At 45.2% G+C, this 15,962-nt stretch overlaps 1 long non-coding RNA gene across 1 annotated transcript in view; it reads right to left on the minus strand.

Moving 5' to 3' along the window:
- Positions 1–15,049, minus strand: part of LOC135982412 (uncharacterized) — a 128,159-nt gene extending 113,110 nt beyond the window's left edge. Inside the window, exon 1 of the long non-coding RNA XR_010599759.1 lies at positions 14,507–15,049. This is a non-coding gene — a long non-coding RNA (uncharacterized LOC135982412). The remainder of the gene's footprint in view (positions 1–14,506) is intronic.
- Between the last annotated feature and the right edge of the window lie 913 nt (positions 15,050–15,962).

Raw genomic sequence — 15,962 nt, forward strand, 5'->3', positions numbered from 1 at the left:
AGAGGTCACATAGGGCCACAGCCCAAGCTCAGGGACCCTCCCACCTCACAGGGATCTAGAACCCAGGGTGCACCTGAGCCCAAACGTCTACACCGCAATTAAACAGCCCCTTAGCCCGAGCCCTGGGATCCTGAGTCAGCTGACATGGGCCAGCTTGGGGGGTTTAATTGCAATGTAGACATATCCATAGTTAAAAAAGCAGCAGAGCAGCATTGTATGAGCCTCCATGTAGTGAGTATTTTAATCAGAAAGTCCTCCCCCTGCCTTCTTTAATGGTGGTGCCTGCATTATGTGAACTGTTTTTAGTGAACCTCCTGCTTGCGAAAGGTACTGCCTGGGAGATTGAAGTCCTATTACATAGCCACAGTAGTAGCAGTGGCATCTTTCCCCATGCTGCCAAGACAGTGTGCCTCAACCCTGTTCTAGAGAGTCCATCTCGCAGAGCGGCATTGCAGTTTCCCTGGCCCATGTGTTACTTGGCCTCTCTGTTGCAACTGTTAATGTGTCAGTTTGTGGTGATGGGTTTTATGATGTGGGCATCTATCTACTAGGAAGGAGACTGAGCCCCACAATGTGTTTTACATCGGGGACACACAGTCAAACGGTAACAACGTTCAGTAACTACTGACGGGATCAGAGTTTAAATTGGTGATTTAGGCATGAAGTGTTACATGAACTCTGCCTCTTACCTCAGCAGCTAAAGCCTCAGTCTCAGACCTAAGTGTTCAAAGTTTTTCAACTCAACTGTTTCCCTTGGCATGTGGAGGACTTAAATATTCTTAGCTTGATTCTCTTTTACACTAAGGCTGTTCATGCCATTCTGGCAGCGTAGCATAAAGGGCCCTTAGTGTAAATACAAAAAAGGTCTTTTTTCTTCAGATGTACAAAGCACCTAGCCATTGCTCTAGGTGGCATTGTTAATCGAGCTCCTCTAAAGATATTTATGCAGAGCAGATATTTTTGGAGAATCTGATGGTGGTTTGAGGTTCTTCGGTGCCAACTGCTTAATATGTAGGCTTCATTGTTCCCTTTTAGCTATTCTGAGCCAATAGCTATTGAGAACCATGTATAGATACATAATTCAGACATACAAGGTGCTGAATTACTAATATATTAGGCTGGAGACTGGGATACTGTCTCCTATCAGACAAGCCTATGGAAACTGAAACAGCACAATATTCAATGGCATTATCTTGTACATGTTCAATAATTGAATGAAGAATGAGTGAATTTGTTGTGGCAGTTTTATGAATTCCTCCTTAGTTTTAACACACATGCTAAAATTGTATGTTTTCAAGTTTGTGTTTTCTTAGGGCTGTCTCAACAATAGCATATTATGTGACCCATCACTGTAAGGGCAAGGACAGCAGCCAATTTATGCATGTTGCTGTCAGATAGGCTTGTTATGAGATGTCCATTGTAATTCAGCATTTGCTGAAATGTCAACGTGTTGCTTTTTTGAAGGCTAGTGCCAGCCATAACTAGAGGCCTCATGGGCAAAAGAATGGCATAAATCTGCTGTCCTACAATATTTTATTTTAAAATCAGTGAGCACCACAGTCAGTTCTAGTGATGTGGTGATTTCCTTTCTTGTCAATTATTTTTCAAAATAGCAAGATACTGTGTGTGTAATCAAGACCAATGACTAATTCTGAAGAACGAGTACATGGGAGGAAAATCAGAATCTGCAGTGAGCACCACTATAATCCAGAGCATATAAGCCTGAGAATAGGACTGCACAGCAGCTGGGAATTGGTCAGCAGCTGTGTGGAGTAGAGGAGGAACACAGCACCTTCACAAAGCCCTGAAGTAGGATGTGATCCTGGCAGTGAAGAAGGGTGGGACTTTGGAAAGGATCGAAGCCCTATAGGCTATAGGACAGTGGGGGAGTAACCTCACAAAAACCCAGTGACAGAGAACAGCTCTTCTGGGTAGGGACATGAGCCAATTCCAAGCTTGAGAGAAGGAGAAAACATTGGTGTAAAGTGCAGACTTGGAAGGGAGACAATGTAAAGGAGCTTGGGTAGAAGCTGGGCATCAGAAAGAGAATGTGGCACTCCAACATTCTTTCCGAAAATCGTGTATGTTGCAGTTGCCTATGGCTGCAGCGTGAATAATGCTTGTGCGGAATGCACAGTAAGGGAGCATGGACAGGTGCAGGCAGCCACCACTCACTTTGTAGCAGGTATAAGGAATGGTCACAATAGCCATTCCCATCACCACAGAATGCTCAGCCCTTGCTACCTCCCAGGAACAATGCTCTCACAAAAGGGATGGGGAACTGATAGGGCTTGCACAGCCTTCATTCTCTCCCCTGCATTACAATACAGTCTTTAATCGCTATTTTTCCCACCTGACCCCTATCTCCCCGAGTTTGGATGTACTGGGGGACAGAATTAAAATTGCACAGGTGACCACACAGTGATATTTCCTGAATCGGAGTGCTTGAGTTTGCAAACAAAACATTCTTTTAACGTAGGACTTTTTAAAATGCAATTTTGTATATAAAAAAGGCAAATCTCTTGTATTCTGATGTATTCTAACTTGAAGGGACTATTTAACACATTGTAAGGCACTCATATTTGGTCTGGAACGTTGTGCACATCAATATAAAAATCCAGGGAATGAGCCCTGACTCACTGTCTGGGATTATGAACAAATATGTTTTAGGATACAGCTGTTTTGTTTATTATATAAAATTACATCAGTTATGCTTGGCAAAAACCAGAACAGCTACATTGATTGTGCTGAACAAAGTGGTAAATTTAAAATTCAAATTCCTATTTCATGCCTGCTGAGTGTATGTGAAATTTGAAGCCTAATAATGAAGTACATTTTATATTATAGAAACAAAAAAAGGTGAGGAAAATAATGCTTAATTTAAAAATAAGGAGGATGTTAAAGGTTTCCTATAAAAATGTTTGTGAAGATTGCGTTAGGTGGTGGGAGAGGAGAAGTATGCTTTGGTCCTCAATTTTGTGAAGGTGGCAGGTTTACTTGTACCCCTCTGCCTTCTCATCCCTAACACACTAAGGGCAGGGTCAGCGTATACGAGTCTTGGGGATAGCACGTTGATTTGCTGGTAATGGGGACTGTATTTGTGGGGCAGCAGGTGCATCTACTGCTTCCACATGCCACATGACTGGAATCCTCTTCTTCTGTAGACACCACAGTCCTCTAAAGAGGAGGAACCTTGGGTGAGGGAGTCACTAAAGGCCAAGATTTCATTTAAGAGGCTGAATGTGTCAGCAGATGTACCTGTGAAATTAGGACATAGAAGCAGCCTGAGGAGGTGAGCACTCATCTGCCCTCTCCAGACAGATCAGCAGCCAGCACTGGTGGTCACATAAGCTGACCGGTGACATCACTGCTCCAGCAACATCCAGTACACTGTGTAAATGATGAGGACATATGGTGTGTGGGGAGAAGGAGTAATCATAGCTCTGGCTATTGTACAGCTAGTACTGTGCCCCTTGACGAAAGAAGGTTTAGGTAGGGACCCTTTAAATTACTTTCCCCTGGGTGAGGCCCTGCGGGTGCTTTGCACTATTAGAAATGTTCATCAGTCCCTGGTTAGCCGTGGTCAGTGTCCAGATCTCCCAGCCCCCTGATGGGTCACGCTGGGCTGGAGCTGTGGCAGAGTGCCAGAGCCTGTGAGGAGAGCATAGGGATTGGGTCCAGCTCTCTCGCTCTTCCCTGAAGTGCTGCCAGGTGTTCAGTCAGCTTGGCTCCGTGCCAGAGATCAGCCCATTTTTTTTCCTTTATGCCTTCAGTTTGCCTGTGCCATTGCCTGCATACATTATGTGAAGCTCTGGCCCCACAGCTGTTGTTCATGCACACAGCTGCAGAGCTGGTCGGGGACTGTGGGCCCAGCAGCAGATTATATTGGGATTTACCTCCAAAAATCACTATCCATAAAAATAGATTCTCTCTTCTGGCCCTTCACACGGGGCTCATAGCCTTGCTCTGGCTCTTCTCCGCCATCTACCTCTGCACCAGCAGCCAGCCTGACCCAGCAGGGATGCTTAGCATCTCTCTAACAATACCCTTCCCCAGGGGTGAAAGTAAGTCCAGTGACTTACCGGTATGCTGGGGCCAGCTCTGGCCCCCGGAAGGGGCAGGGCCTAGGGCAGAAGGGGCGTGGCTGAGGGAGTCAAAGCCAGCCCCAGCCCACCCTGTAAGGTAAGTGCCCCTCCCACCGGGGTAGCAGCAGCAGCCCAGGACTCCGGGGGCTATTTAAAGGGCCCGGGGCTCCCCTGCTTCTACCGCCCTAGTCCTGTAAATAGCCACGGGAGCCCTGGGGAAGCATCAGGGCTCCCACGGCTATTTAAAGGACCAGGGCAGCAGAGGCAGCTGGAGCCCCGGGCCCTTTAAATAGCCCCTGGAGCCCCCTCGCTACCCCTGAGCTCCAGGGGCTATTTAAAGGGCCTGGGTCTGGGTCTTCCCTGATGCTACCGTCCCGGCCCTTTAAATAGCCGCCGGAGCCCTGGAGTAGTGGCGGTGGGGCTTTGGCAGCTATTTAAAGGGACGGGGCGGTAGCAGCAGTGGGAGCCCCAGACTTTTTAAATAGCCCCCAGAGCCCCGCAGCCGCTACTCTAGGGGTCCAGCAGTGGGGCTCTGGTGGCAATTTAAAAGGCCTGGGGCTCCAGCCCCTGCTGGGAGCCCCAGGCCCTTTAAATTGCCCCCTGGGGAAGCCAGGCTGCCCCAGTATGGCAAAACGGCTCTTGCCAGTAAGCCATACCGTGTTGTACTGGCTTACTTTCACCTCTGCCCTTCCCCCTCTCATACAATGAGGCCATCTGCCGAAACAGACCTGACTCTATGATAGCGGACTGATGAGTTTGCTTGCGGTGTGGGTGCTGAGTGCTGCGGATCAGAGGCATTTGCTTATGTGGTTCTGAAAACTCAGATCCCTTCAGAGTCTAAGCATGACTGGCTGAGCAGACAGAAGTCTCAAGTCCCACTGTGCTCACTCCTTAGCTCTTGATAGCACAGGATAAATAAAGTGCACATGAAAAGACATGAATAAGCATACCCTTCATTGTGCCAATGAGACTTTTAGCTCTGTGTCCTCCATTCAGCTTTACTCCTGCTACTAGGCAGGAAAAACTTCTCAGCCAAACAGCAATGCTCACCCTCATGCAGGAGCAGGTTCCCATGCTCACTGTCTTGCTAGTCACCTTTCCCCTTGTACTTACAGGCACAAACCTCCTTACCGGCGTTGTGCAGAATCAGGCCATTAATCTCGTCAGGATTCCTCTTAGGTACTCTTACATACCCCTACACCCAGGCGGAAGAGGTTTCCATTGCTTCTTTCTAGGACCCCTCCTTCACCTGACTGTTCCTGAATTCCTTTTATTGTTTTGAGGGGAAAGGAAGTGCCTCTTTCCTTGCACTTAATGTTTAACCTTAGCTTCTTTTGTGCTGTACAGATGACAACTGAGGCAGAAAACGGTCTTCTAGCCTTCCACCTAGCACAAAGGTTCTTGCCCACAGGCGGTGGTCCTGGCCTTTGGTGTTCATTTTAAGAGACCCTCTAAAGTGTTTTACATGTGAGACTGACATGTACGTTCAGTGCATGTTCCTTAAAATATCAAGGAAATGCACTGAATTGGTTAAAGAGAGGGAATTCTCTTCTTGTTCAAGGTTTGAAAAAGAAGGGTGAAGGAGACAGACATCACTACTGCAATAAGGCCACAAGCAGACTAAAACCGAATTTCGAATTCCTATAATGAATTGTGTGCAAAGTCTCAGTTTGTAATTAAAGTGACCTGGAGGTTGAGGAGATGTTAGTAATAGTTAAGTTTTGCCTAATTAAAACAGATGGCTGATATACAATATCTTCTTTTAAAAACCCTTTACACTGTGGCCAGGTATTGGTCTCTGCTGGAAGCAGGATATCTATCTATCTTAAGCATTTGAAGTCTGGCATTCACTGTAATATATAGACACCAAAAACCATTAGAAGAAGAATCGATTCTGTCTGGGTTGGGCAAATTGTGAGTATTTTTAAGGGAAACCTGAGAGTACGGATTTTAGGGAAGTTGCATGTAACCCACATTCCACTAAATTGCCCTAGCCAATGTGTAGAAGGGGCATGGCTAGTTTGGTTGGAAGGGTATTGACCTGGTTTGTTACCTTGTTGTCTGTTCATTGGTAATAAAAGCTAATGTTATCAATTAGTTGTGCTATTGTGAAGTGCCTCCAATGGTTTTGAAGACGTATACAGAATGGGTCCCAGCCCACCTTTGAGAGCAATATACAGTGTAGTATTCACAATACTGTAAGGAATCAAGAAGCCAGTCAGGAAGTGCAGCAAGAACTAGACTGAGGAAAAAGGACAGAACCAAAACAAGTACACCATAAGATGAGCACATCATCTGTTTGTCAGCAATCATATGAATAGTTCATCATCTCCTACATCTCTTTTTGGCTTTTGCCACCGTCTCCCACCTCCCCAAGATCCCTGAGGCCTCAGAGGAGCCTCTGGTAGTCTTGCCAAGTGTATGTGGGGGAGAGTGTGGCTACGTCTTCACTACCCGCCTGAATCGGCGGGTAGAAATCAATCTCTCGGGGATCGAATTATTGCGTCTCGTTGGGACGCGACAATCGATCCCCGAATCGGCGCTTGTACTCCACCAGCACAGGTAGGAGTAAGCGCCGTCGACGGGGGAGCCGCAGAGGTTGATTTGCCGCCATCCTCTCAGCAGGGTAAGTCGGCTCGGATACATCGAATTCAGCTACGCGAATAGCGTACGCGAATTTGCGTACCTTAAATCAACCCCCCCCCCACCGGTAGTGAGGACGTAGCCTGTAACTCATGCCAGCTCAGTATGGCACTCTGACCATCTTTGGTGATGGCTAGGCCACATAGGTAAAGGAGACTGCTATAGTCTGGGTTAGGCAAGGTGGGTCTCTTTGCTCATTTAGTAACAGCTCATGTAGTACGATGCAGAGGTCTCATATTCAATCCCTACTGTTGAGAGCTAACCCAATGAAAAGGCATTGCAAATGGTGACCCCTATGGGGAATTGAGCAGGGTGGACCTCTCAAACTCCTGCTTATATGGCTGATGCACTCGGGACCTTCTTAAGCTAAGGCTGCCCAGCTGGGGCTGTAACAGACTCACATCTTTTGTAGATTGGGCATAGAGGGAAACCTGTAAACACATTCAACCGGTGCATTAGATGTGGACAAAACTACTGCTGAGAAAAATTCAAATGTCCAACCCTTAGGAAATTTCAACATTTGTTTTGCCTCACAATGAGAGACTTGAAATTTCAAAAATATCTCCACCCAAAAAATTCTGAAAAAATTCAGTTCAGAAGTGTTGGGACATTTCACATCAAAATGTAACATTTTGATTTCAGGAATGACAATGTTTCATTTTGGTCTGTTGAAGTTATCCAGAACGCTTTATTGTCCCCAAGTCATTTCAACGTTAAATTGCATTTGCCTATGGGGCACTGCCTTATTACTACTGTAGTTCTGCTGCCCATTTTTTCCTATGGACCAGGTTCTCTAACTGGACAACCCCTCCCATTATGCACCGAGAGTTACGCTGCTCAGTCAGAGAAAAATGAACACATTGCCTTATGGGAGTTGTATATTTGGCCCCCAGACACTTCTAGGTGCTGGGCTTCCTGGCAGACCTGTCTTTCATAAAGCAATGTGCTATATTGTTTAGGGATCAGTTTTAAAAAAAAAAAAACTGATTATTCCGATGGAACTTTTTTCTCCCCCCAAAAATCAAAATTTCTTGAGGAAAGTTTCCCATAGAAAATGCAGTTTCTGCAAAATTGAAACTCATTCCAATGGAAAATTCCCCACCTGCTATACTGCCTAACATTCTTCAGCATTCAGCTGTCCTTGGGCCTAGTAGTGACAGTTGCATGTAGTCAGACACTCAACCAGTTGATGGGGCTGTCTTAAAAAAAAAAAAAAAAAGCAGATATTTATATAAAAGGTAACAGCAAATAGGGACCTTCATGAAAACATACAATCCTGCAACCCGAGGTCCTACACTGAGCTGGGTCTATACAAGTATTTTTGGTATGGGTGTCTCCTGGAATAACCACAAAAAATGGCAGATAATGGAGATGTGGGTTATCTCAGGAATGGGTGTGTCTCTGAGAAAGGAGAGGCAAGTAGTCAGGTCAGTTCAGTTCAGTTCTTCATGGAAATCAAGCAGCAATCAAACCTAGGCAGGGCCTGACAGCTGAATGATTAATTCTTTTCTCCCCTCCCTGGAGGGAAGTCTTGGCAGTGGGATGTTGCTGAACCCATTTGTTTAGGACATGGGTGAACCAAGCTGAGTATTCAGCAGAAGGATTTAACAGATTTAGTAGAAGGGCTGGGTGGAGAGCTCTCTGCCCAGGTAATGGTCTCTCTTGCTTGAGCATTCCCCTCTCTCACTCTGTTTACTTTACCTGGGGTAAGGGAAGGAATCACATTTTGGTTCCACTAAGCATCCCTTTGCATACTGGAATTGGGTCTCAAACGCTTTGCTATATACTGAAACACAGGACACTTTACCTCTTCTCTAGGCTGTTCCAAGGTGCTGCCCTTTGCAAGAGCAAGGTGTACCCACCCCCCAAACACAGTCAGTGATGAGCTGCCAAAATCTTAACAACTGGTTCCCTATAAAAAGTTCTGATTTAAGGGACGTGCTGCAGTATGTATTTTTTGTACCGTATTTTTAAATTTTAAAAATTCCTCCCAGACAACAATTTAAGAACCAAAAAGCCTGACATGTCTGGGAAAATACAGGTGTATGTTAACCCTACCTAAAGTTATTTTTTAAAAAGATGGGCCTGAACTAGAAATGAGCTCCGTTTCACATGTGTAGGTCCCCGCCACTTCTTGGGGGTGTGTGCACATGTGTGGGTCCCAGCTGCTCCCTGCCCCCCCTCATTGAAGCTGGTTTGCAGGATTACTGCCCTGGGAACTGCAGGGCACCAGTGAACGTGGGGCCAGCTGCAGACAGGGGTGTGGGGCAGGGCTAGCTGGAACCAGAGGGTGCGGGGCTGGCTGCGGGCAGGGCAGGAGGTGCGGAGCTGGCTGGAGACAGGAGGGTGCAGGGTTGGCTGGAGGCAAGGGGGTGTGGGGCTGGCTGGAGGCAGGGGCTGGCTGCAGGCAGGGCCGCAGGGGGGTGCGGCAGGGGTTGGCTGGAGACAGGGCAGGGGGTGTGGCAGCGGCTGGCTGGAGAAAAGGCAGGGGGTGCAGCAGGGAGAGCTGCTCAGAGCATCCTGAGCAGCAGGATGCAGCCCAAGCCCAGCAGAGCAGCCGGGGACCCACCATGCAGCAGCGGGAGCCCCAGGGCCAGGGGAGCAGCAGCAGCAGCAATAGGGCCCATGTCCAGGGCCAGGCAGCGGCCCACATGGCTCCTGCAGTGCAGCGCTCCCGGTGGCCAGAGGAGGAATTACATCACTTCCCAGCTGGAGCCCATCAAAGCTGCAGCGCCCCCTCACAGGGAAGCGGGTTAACAACCGGTTCTAAAACTGCTTCAAAATTTAACAACTGATTCACGCAAACTGGCTCCAGCTCACCACTGTGTGCAGTTACTGTTTTGTAACCAGTTCTCCTGTAGAGAGGTCTACACCACAAGGTGGATTTTGCATGGTGTTTAAGGCTGAAAATTCACCACTGGTGCTAAGGAAAGTCATAAGGTCTTCTCCTTCACTTAAGCCATGGAGAACGCAGGCAGGAGTGCTTGCACTGGTTGCAGACCCCCTACATACCATGGAAAATGGCAGTGCTGACCTCTCATAGGACATAGAAAGGGGGCAGGCCAAGGACAGAACCACAGAATCTGTACTGATGCACATCTATTGGCCTCAGCACAGAGAGGTTTGGCTGTACAGGCTGGAACAGCAGCCCCAGGGAAGGATTGCAAAGCAGCCTGCGCATTGGCCCTGGGTGTAGGATCAGAATCAGGCTCTATGTGGGTGGAGTGGATTTCACCCTAAAAATTGAAACACAGGAGCTTCCTTGAATTTATGAATAACTGGCTTCCTTCGAAGTCCTGCATCCCCTATGAGCATAGAGGACCTCAGGTCTGCAGGATACCTCCACAAACAAATGTTCAACTCTGTGAAGACTGTAAATTTGGGGCATTTTTATCCTATACTTTATAAGGGCTATTTTCAGAGATTTACTTTTATTCTAGTTTTAGGCCAAACCACCTGATAAAATGCAGAGAAATTCAATTAACTGGAGGTTCTGCATCCACACACGCCTCTTACAAAATTACTGAACTGTTCTTGCTACTGCTTTCCTGAAACACCCCCACCCCGATTTTACTTTAAAACAAAAAAGGAATAGCTTACAGATATTAATTTAGAGAATACCCTTGCTTAATCTGGTGTTTAGGTTGAGCATAAACATCAGTAACCTAATGAATAAGAAACCTTACATCAAAAAACAAAGATTAGAAATCCAGAATTAAGATTAAATTGAAAAGACCACCAAATAATTGATACTAAATGCACTCAAACCACCATAACTCAGCCACAGAAGCACTGATGTGGAGAACTCCAGAAACTCTGAAACAACCAAATCTAGCCACCAAAATTTAATCTAATTAGTTACAGAAAAAACTTGGATACGTTTTACTTAACTGTAGTCTAGTTGCACCAGCCATTGATTTATTTACATGTACATAAACAAACACACAATTACAGTGTTAAGTCCTCACTTATAAGAAAAACGTTACAATATCACAGCACATTAATTGCTCATGGACTTGGAAAGTGGTGCTGTTGCTGACAAGCAACATGCTCTGCACACATCTCATCTCATATTTGGAAAAGATAAGCCTAAATACAACAAAAACCAAACAAAAAACACCAAGCAAAAATTCCTGCTGCTATAAATTAGAGGAAATCTGCATCCGTCTGCAGTTTCACTTCCCTGTGCAGCTGGGAGTGAGGTCTGGGCATTGTTGGGGGTTGTCAGTCACTGAAACCAATCCAAGAGGGACTATAATTACCCATACCCAACTGTTCAGCCAAAAGCTAAAGTCTCTGAATAATGTTATCTTTTTAATTACCTGCAGGTTTCTATCTGTCTTCAAGGGACTGTTTTATCAAGTCTCTATACACAAATACTAGAGCTAAAGTTCATGCAGTGTCAAGGGAACAGCTTGCTGAAAGTGATCATTTCTGCTTTCCTGAAATTTTTAAAAAGTAGTTTTCAGTGGCAGAAGCTGTTTTTCCTCTACTAAAGAAGGGCAAATCTTAGGTTTGAAGATTCCATTCAGATAAGTACCCAAAAATTCAGATGCTCGTCTGTACTTTATCTAAAGTACCTGAACTTCTTGATTCTGCCAAGTTAGGCAGGAAGTTGGATGAGAACAAGCTCTTCTGTGAAATTTCCAGTATGCCTGCTTGTTACTGGATCAGAGGTAACACATGAGCATCCTTCCTTGGAGTACTTTGCACTTCTTGAGCTAAGAGTGCCAGAGATCCATGGAAACTAATATAGTTATTTAAAGCTAACAACTATTTCATTGCTCAAATAAAGCTTTGGTTTGGGTGCAAGTTTAAGTTCTAGCTGCAACTTCAGGCCATGCACTCTAGATAGAGGTCAACTATTTGAAAAGTAGCGAAGAGTCCTGTGGCACCTTATAGACCAACAGACGTATAGGAGCATGAGCTTTCGTGGGTGAATGCATGTGTGCATGCATCCGAAGAAGTGGGTATTCACCCACGAAAGCTCATGGTCCTATACTACGTCTGTTGGTCTATAAGGTGCCACAGGACTCCTCGCTACTTTTACAGATCCAGACTAACACGGCTACCCCTTTGATATTTGAAAAGTACAATTTATTGGATGAATTTAGCTTTTTTCGCAGTTTGCAAATCCATGATGAAAATACTTTGCCACCTTTTCATTTCCCTGAATGTCCACTTGGTCTTGTGTTCTGAGACTGAGAACAGAAACTCCCGGTTTACCTTCTCTAGGCCTTTCAAACCCTTTATACAAATAAAAATTCAGCCTATGTGCTGATCACAAACTATTCACTGGGACTACATTTTCAGCTTTATGCTGTTCTTTATTTGTGATTTCCAGCGTGTGAGTGCTCACGTGACATTGCTTCGGCTCCATGGCTGGATAGCTGAAACTTTAGAATCAGGCCCCAAAATATTAATCTTTATACTTAAGTCAGTGTGTGCTTCCAAAAAGTCAAATTCTTACACAAGTGTGGATCTCCACAATGAAACAAAAACTGAAAGTACCATTTACATAATTAACTATGTTTGTACAGCACCTAAAATAATGGGGTCCCAGTCCAGGACTAGGGCTCCTAGGTGCTATGGGAATACAAATAACAACATGTATTTATGTCATTGTATAGCCCTGTATATAGAATTATAGCTTTACATTTAATGGACATTTTAGTCTTTACGCACATTCAAAATTGATTTTCCAGTCACTTTAACTCTTGATGGTTTTTTGTTTGCAGTTTGGCCTGGAGACCAGTCCTCAGTGAGAACAAACCACCTGGAGTGTGTCACTTTGAAAAGTGGAGTCATTTTTGAGTTATACTTATCCAGCGCCCATTGAAATAAATGGCAAGACTCATTAAAGTCAATGAGAGTTACATCAAGTCCCATGTACACAAAAAAGCCTTTACCATAGTTGTACACTAGGAAAATTGTTGGTGTGTTTTTTGTTGTTTTTTCCCCCACACACATCCTCACTTAACTAAAAAACTAGGTGAATAGATTTTACTCAGACTGTTCATAAAATGGGGCATTTGGGTTAAGAGCAAGCAGAGAACATCTCAGTTTAAAAGAATGATTTTTCAGAAGTTTGTGAGCAGCTGAAAACAGGGTATTTTAGTGGAAGTCCTGATAAAACCTCAGCTAAAACATTCTGTACCAAAAGCATGATACAAGGGAGACAAGCTTTGATCCCATATAAGCAAACCAACTTTTTAACAAGCAATTCTTTATTGTACCAATACCTCTCTCTATAAACGATTTTGTGGGCTGTCGAGAGGGGAGGAACAAAGAAATCAAAATTATAAATGTCAAAACAATTTATGAATGAACTCAGACTCACTCAAGTGGGATAATCAATACATGCTGTACATCAAAACTGCTTGGAAAAGACAACAGGATGACTACATTAAGTAGAGTACTGTATTAAAATCAGACCAAATGATGTAAAATAAGTTGTGAAACCATTGAATACACATCAGCTATCAGTCAAAAATGCCTTTGGACATAATACATTTTAGGTTGGCAGCTTCAAAGATAAGGGGAGAAGTAACCCCATTCCACCGCAAATGTTTGTGGCCTAAGCATTTTACCACGGAGAATGCCTTTTACCATACACACTTCCCCTTCCTTCTCTTAACACTCTATTGCCACCAACTAGCTTTTGGCTAACCGGCAACTTTCAGTACTCCTACAAATTTCTTCTTGACAAGAAAAAGAGCAATGCCCATAGAAAAAAGCATGCAGTGTTAAAGCATTTTTGGGAAACCAGTCATTGAATGTAATACTATTCTGAGGCTCGCCTCTGGAAAATCTCTGAGGGGGAAAAGCATCAACCTCTGTAACTTTTATCCCATGGTGTTGCTGTCACACACTCACCTCCCTCAGAAAAAAGAAGTTTGTTGCCTTGCAAAGGAGGATGAGGTGTGACCTTGGATCTACAAGGAATTTGATTTCTAATTCTGTAGAGGCTGGGGCCTGCCCTCTGCATGGGTAGGTGGCCTGTCTGTGCTGATTCCTGGCCTTCCTCCCCTCTCTGGTAGCACAGCAACCTGAGGAGCCATTGGCTCCCTACTGTGTGACTATATCCCAATCTGCAACATCTGAGGAGCAGAAGCTGCAAAGCAGGAGTTAATGCTGGATTGACTGAGAAACCCCCTGATAGGAAAGGGAACATGAACATGCCAAACAGTGTTTCAGCTCCAAACCTGCAATGGCATGCGAGAAAGGAAAGGGGGCACCTGAGCCTCACTTCTCCAATAAGCTATTGTAACACAGAACTTTTTTTTTTTTAATTAAATCAGCTTACAGGTAGCCTGACATCCATATAGCCTGAGTCCATGTTTGTATTTTTTTTTTTAATTCAAAAGTATTAATGAGTTAGAACCATGTTTCCCTTTGAAGGGCATGGAAAGGTGTGGGAAGAGGTAAGTGAGCTGTGCAACTGACACATGAAATCCGAGGACACAGCCCTAATTATCTACCGTAATAGGGAACAGCAGTTGTCAGAGCTGCTTAACAATTTAATGTAGTAATTTAGGGCTAAATCCCACTTGTCTTGGAATCATAGAAGATTAGGGTTGGAAGAGAGCTCAGGAGGTCATCTAGTCCAACCCCGTACTCAAAGCAGGACCAACACCAATTAAAGCCTTTCCAAGTAAGCAGTCCCACTGGGTAAACAGCTTGGATCAGGTAGGACTTGTTTACACACACAACTTGTACCCTTTTAACTTTCCCCACTATAGTTAAAGCAGCACAACCCTGTCACAGGGTCCACTCACCACTAGAGTGCCTCCTCCTGGCTGCTCTGGGGATTGGCTCTTTCCAGGTTTGACACCCACTTCTGTTGCTCATTCACAGGCCCTGCTGCCTCTCTCTGTGACGCAGGGTGCTCTTTCTTCACGGCTTGGCCCTCCAGCCAGCTCACTGTAGTCCTCCCCTTACGGGGTACTAAAGTCCCACTGGACAACTGCCCTAGGCAGTGCTCTGCTTCGCTGCCTGGTCTGTGCCACTTCCCCAGCAGCTGGTAGGGGAACCCAGGCCTATCCATTACTCTGGGTTCCAGCCAGGGATCTCACAAACAGCAGCCAGGGTCTGCACAGTCCCAAACATTGCTACTATTTCCCTAGGCTGCTCCTGGTTTGTCTCTGTCAGACTCTTTCTCCAACCTTCTCTGGGTATCCTTTTCCCTCAGGGCCAGGACCACAGGGATTCTGTTCTTCCCGTTTTCTCCTTTCCTTCTCTCAGGCTAGAGAGCAACTACAGCTCCCTCTATTCTCAGCCTGTGCCTGACCATCTGGGTTCTATCTACTGTTAGGGCTTGCCTAGCCAGCCTCATTCTCCCCCAGGTGCAGCCTATCAGATTAATTAGCCCCTTCCATGCTATCTTTACCTTTCCAGGGGCAGGGTGGAGTGAATGCCTCATCACAACCCCCCTAGTGCGAATGTAGTTATACTGGTATAGAAATGCTTATACTGGCATAGCTATTCTCATAAGGGAAGGGGAATAAACTACAGTTTTCTGGTTTAAGCACCTTTTCACTGGTATTGCTGCATCCACAGTAGGGGTTGTATTGGTATAACTATATCTGTAAACAAATCACACCCATAACTGAAACAGTTACATTGGTTGGTACAAAACCTGTGTAGGCCAAGCCTAAAATAAGGGGGGAGGGATACCTCAGCGGTTTGAGCATTAACCTGCTAAACCTAGGGTTGTGAGTTCAATCCTTGTGGGGGCCACTTAGGGATCTGGGGCAAAATCAGTACTTGGTCCTGCTAGTGAAGGCAGGGGGCTGGACTTGACTTGACTTGATGACCTTTCAAGGTCCCATCCAGTTCTAGGAGATAGGATAAATTAATTTAATAAGCAGGATTTTGCCCTTGCATTGTTTTTCCCCAGGTACTGTGCACACTACTTTGAATTAGCACAGGTAGATTCTGGCTCCTTCTATGTTGCTTTAGACTTCATCCTATTTTTTTGGAGTTTGCAAAAGTTACAAACAGAAGAGGAGACTGGAACAACCTGAAAAAATCAAAACTCATTTTTTGTTTACAAGAGTTTAACTGACTACAAAGTTCATACAAATGTAAAGATCAAAGCTGCTTTCACTGAAATCCATGGTAAACTTCCATTGACTTCAGTGGGATCAGGACTGTGCCCTTAGTTATCACAATGTATATAGAGCCATATTGTGGCTGACTTTTGTGGAGATGCACAAAGCTCCTACTCTCCAC

Source organism: Chrysemys picta, chromosome 3, assembly GCF_011386835.1.
Source record: "Chrysemys picta bellii isolate R12L10 chromosome 3, ASM1138683v2, whole genome shotgun sequence".
NCBI lineage: Eukaryota > Metazoa > Chordata > Testudines > Emydidae > Chrysemys > Chrysemys picta.